Raw genomic sequence first — 4,965 nt, forward strand, 5'->3', positions numbered from 1 at the left:
TAATTGTATTTCATGTCAATAAGAGCCGTAAAAAGTTTCGCTATTACACAAAGTAAAGAGATAAGCCTGTAATTTGCTGGGTGAATCTTTGAAAATTGGAGGCACTTCAGAACTCTTCCAGTCCTTGTGAGGATACCAGTGGAAATAACTAAGTTGAAAATGTGTGTCGTGAAAGACGCAATAAATGTAAATGATAACTTTAGGAAGCAAGATGCATTGCAATGCCGTCAAGACCATCAGCCTTGGGATATAATTCATAAGCTGGCGCAGCTGTTTGAACCTGTTGCACTGCTCTCGATGTCACTTTCCTCTTTGTTAAGGCAGTACAGGCTTCCCAGTTTCACCAAGACTTGTCTTAATGGCTTTCATCAGCTGCTCAATGTCGTAATTAACTGAGAGCCACCTGGGGAAGAGGTGTTTTGATGATGCGGCGTTGATACTCGTAACATTTCTTCGTTCTGTTCTTCTCTGCGGTGCACTGTGAACACAGAAAAGATCAGCATTTTACGAAGAACTCTTCTGCGTTCGGAATGAAGAGATTCGTGGCCGCCATGTTGTTTATGATACGGCTGGTTCTCAGAATCCCAGGCTTTCTTGATTTATAAAAATGTTCACATAAATTGACATGAATTTTTTTATCAAAAATGAAAAAGTCGGCTTGATATGGGCGTAGTTGCATTGGTAAGGAAAAATTGTTTTGACATGAATATCTGGGCACTTGATATAAATGTAAACAACTTGATATATAAATGTATCGTTTGACATAAATATATGACAATTTGATATGAATACAAGAAACTTGATTTATGTCTATGGGCGGCCGTCACCACCAAAAAGTACGAAGTACAGGGTGTTTCAAAAGTTTGTGGACATTTTAAAAAGTCTATACTTCATCCAGATTTTTTGTATTTTTCTCCATTTTCTTGCAGACATTAACAAATCTTATTGTTTATCGATTTTCAGAACTGTTCCATGAGTCAGATAAAAAAACTCGTTAAAATAAATTTTTTCCCGCCAAAAGGTGCGAATCTGTGTAGTGTGTTTCTGTACTTTCTCGCCATTTTTGTCTGTTTTCAGTAGCAACTAGATTTTCAACGTCTTGATATAATTTAATCTGCAATTATGAACCCTAAAAAAGCAGTCTATTTAAGAGCACAGGCAGCAATTTTACGATCATCTGGAGTATCTGTGCGAGAAACGGCTAAAATATTGCAAAATAGCAAGAGTTGGGTAGCGAAGTAGTCAAGTTCACAAGTGTTTTACGACAAGCCAAGAAGTGGTCGACCAACAGTCCTTGACAGAACCGCAAAGAAAGTTATAGAAAAAGCAAAGTATAAAAGAGGAAATTCTACAAGAAATATCAGTAAACAACGGAAGAACAAAGGTCTGCCTGGATCTGCAACAACAGTGTGGAGATATATGTCAAGAAAAGGATGGAGACCTTTGAGACGAAAAAAGCTCCAACTTCTGAGCAACAACCAGCGGAAAGCTCGCTTGATATTTGCTCGCAAATATCGTAAATTTACAGCAGATGAATGGGAAAACTTTCTCTTTAGCGATGAGTGCCCTAAATACCTTTTCCATCTTCCTAACCCTGAAAACGGTATATATATAGTATGAGGCTCACAGGAGAGTCAAGTTCTGCCATCGTACCAAGTAAAGGAAAACGCCAAATGGATGGTTTGGGGTGGCATGACAGGCCACGGCCTTACTTCGTTACATTTTATCCCAAAAGGACAAACTGTAACGGCAGAGTATTATATCACAAAAATCCTTGAGAAAGAAATGAAGCCTCTTTTCAGACGTAGATCTACAACAGAAGAGCCTGTAAAACGAAAGCTTTTCACGAACAAAAGCAGTGTGACCGTCATTCAAGATGGCGCACCAGCTCATACGGCGAAAGCAACGCAGCAGTGGTGCTAGAAAAACCTCTCGACTTTTATCCAGAAAGATGAGTGACCAGCAAATTCACCTGATCTTAACCCCATTGAAAACCTATGGAGCATCATTGACGAAGCTGCATACAAAGATCCAATCCCTAAGACGATGGGAGGACTAAAATCAAGGTTACGGCAAGCTTGGCGAAACATACCACTAGCAAGCCTAGCAAGTTCGTTCCATGCCGCAACGGCTCAGAAACGTTGTACAGAACAATGGGGGCACTCTGGACAGTGCTCAAAGGAACAATGATGTACATAAACCTGGAAAACTTTCATTAACATCGGACTCCGAAAACTATCATTTATTTGTATAGAAAAGTGTCCACGACTGAACTTTTGAAACACCCTATATGTCAAAAGGAATAGAGCAACGTGAACTAGTTCATTGGCGCAGCGCTGAACATACTAAATGATTTAGAAATGATCGATGCAACCTAAATACAATAAGTTTTGTTGCCTTTTGTCAAATGGTTCACTCAAAGAATAAACGAAGTGGGAAGATAGCAAATTCTCATTACTGGTTAATTACCCTGGATGCCAGAGGTTCTATTTTTCTTTCGCGAGGAGCGAGCGGTTAAAACGGAGAGGCGAAAAAGAAGAACCTCTGGTTACTGCGGTTGAAGGAGAATGGAAGGCGAAAGCCCAATTTTTAAAAAGTCGTCATTACAAAAGCACACGATAAGTTGCAATCAAATTGCAATGTTTCAGGAAGTGGACTTACCATTTAACCTGATTGTAACAGCAAAAAGCTACTTACCAGAACAATTCTTGGAAGCCATGATGAAGGCTTGGGCGCATAGCATGACGTCACTGCGCACATAGGAACAACGAGTGAATTTCAAGAGTTCAGGAGAAGACTTGGCTTTAAGAAAACTGCGGAGATATCCATAAGGCAAAGAAATTTTGCTGTATTTGAGAGTAAATTAAAAGAACTGTTTAGTCGTTATGTAATTTGTCCAAACTGCGGAAACAATGTCAACAAAGCAACAATGACAACCAAAGGATCTTTAGCCACAATCGAAAGCCATTGCTGTTGTAAGCCTCTTCATTGGCAAATACAGCCCCTTATTTCTTCTATGGGAGGGAGCTGGAAATCTACTTCTAAGCGAGCGTATTCTGTTCACTGGTAACAGGTACTTTAACTTTGCTAAGGTTGCAAAAGCAACAAACCTTCAAATTTTCAGTGACAGAAATTTTAACTCTACCCAGAAGAAATACCTGTTTCCTGTGGTCAACAAAGTTTACAGCGAACACGAAGAAGAAATTCTTAATGAAGTCAGAAACAAAGAAGTTGTGGCAGGTGGTGACGGCAGATGCGATAGTCCGGGACACTCGGCAAAATTTGGAACATATAGCACACTTGACACTGGGACATCTAAAGTGATCAAGTTTTCATTAGTTCAGGCGACGGAAGTGAAGAATTCTAATGGCATGGAGTTGGAGGATCTTAAACGTTGTCTTGACCACCTTCAGGAGGAGCGGGTGGTAATATCAAAATTGGCCACCGATAGGCATGTTCAGGTACCTGCGCATATGAAATAGGAGAGATTGCAAATCAAACATAACTTTGATGTGTGGCATGTAGCAAAGTCGGTGCAAAAAAAACTTACAAAAAAAGCTCAGGCAAAACATTGCGCTGAACTTAAGTCGTGGAGCCGTAGGCAGTTATTACTCATCTGTGGTAGTGCGCTAAAATGTCGAACGGAAATGAGGGAGTGTGTTGGAAATCCATCGCATTTCACACTGCCAATGTCCATCACTGGGACGGTTGCCAAACATTTCACGAGTGTGCCCACCCACCCATCCCACCCGAGACTGAAAGGAGGAAGAGATGGCTGCGCATTGGAAGTCCTGCCTATGATGCCTTGAAAGAGGTCGTGTGGAATAAATTTCTCTTGAAGGACATTGAAATGCTTGCGGACTTTATTCATACAGGTGTCCTTGAAATGTACCATGGTCTGATAGCTAAGAAGTACTGTCATAAGCTACAACATTACTCTTATCACGGAATGAGGGCTCGGACCTAGTTGGCCATTCTCGACCACAACCAGAATCTGGAGAGATCCCAGGCCCAGACCAAAGATGGCTCACTCAAACACAAATTTGTCTGTCCCAAGAGCACTGCAGGCTGGGTGGTTAAACCAAAGTATGAGGATAAGTCATACAAATTTCTGGATGACTTAATGGCTACTCTAGTTGCTCTTAAGAGAGGTGATACAGAGGTACCACCCCTTCCTCCTAAGCCAGCAGTTAGAATTATTGTACCAAGTACAAGGCCACCCAAGGAGGAGTTGCTGGCAAAATACAGGTCTCGTTTAAAAAAAAAATAACTAGACTACAGACAGCAACTCATATCTTTTACTAAACAATTTCCTTTATCCATGACAAATCAACTTCTGAATTACTTTGATCGGGTGTTTGAAAACCAGTGTAATTACCATCAGCATTAGGATACACTGAACGAATTGCTTTCATGACACAAGCAGGAATGACCTTACTGACATACTTGCCGAGTCTTTTATGTATCCACCAAGGTAAACTGGCGGTAGCCTGAATAGCGGTAATTACTGTGGGAAGAAATAGTTAAATTAATTGGTGTTAGCAAAGTCATCAGTCATTTAATAAAAGTGGAGAACGCATGTTTTATGAGTCAAATGAGTCAATGAGTCAATAAGTCATGAGTCATGAGTCAATGAGACTCACAGTCAATATAGCAATAATTTGTTGATTAAGCCTAAGCCCTCGTTTCAGTGATTAGGCCTAAGCACTCTCTGAAATTTTATGGTTTAAATAATTAACTGCACTAACTCGTTGACTCATTGACTCATAAATACTTGACACTCATAAAAGTGATACAAATAAAGGTCCGAGAAAAGATGTTAATAACCTTCCAGTACTTCTAGTACTGGGCACGGGGAACGTTTTAATGAGTACTACCTTTTAACTATGATTGTAGTCGAATTAAATCGAACTATATATAGCACTGTTTGTAAAACTTGAAATGTTACTATTGTGTTCAATTGAA

The 4,965-nt window shown here is 40.1% G+C and overlaps 1 long non-coding RNA gene across 1 annotated transcript; it reads right to left on the reverse strand.

Moving 5' to 3' along the window:
• Positions 1-262: 262 nt before the first annotated feature.
• LOC138003731 (uncharacterized) lies at positions 263-3,260 on the reverse strand. The gene is made up of 3 exons (XR_011123637.1): positions 3,159-3,260; positions 2,698-2,813; positions 263-478 (listed from the first exon to the last, which is right to left on the reverse strand). It is a non-coding gene; the product is annotated as an uncharacterized lncRNA (long non-coding RNA).
• Positions 3,261-4,965: the final 1,705 nt, after the last annotated feature.

This window comes from Montipora foliosa, chromosome 5 (genome assembly GCF_036669935.1).
Source record: "Montipora foliosa isolate CH-2021 chromosome 5, ASM3666993v2, whole genome shotgun sequence".
Taxonomy (NCBI): domain Eukaryota; kingdom Metazoa; phylum Cnidaria; class Anthozoa; order Scleractinia; family Acroporidae; genus Montipora; species Montipora foliosa.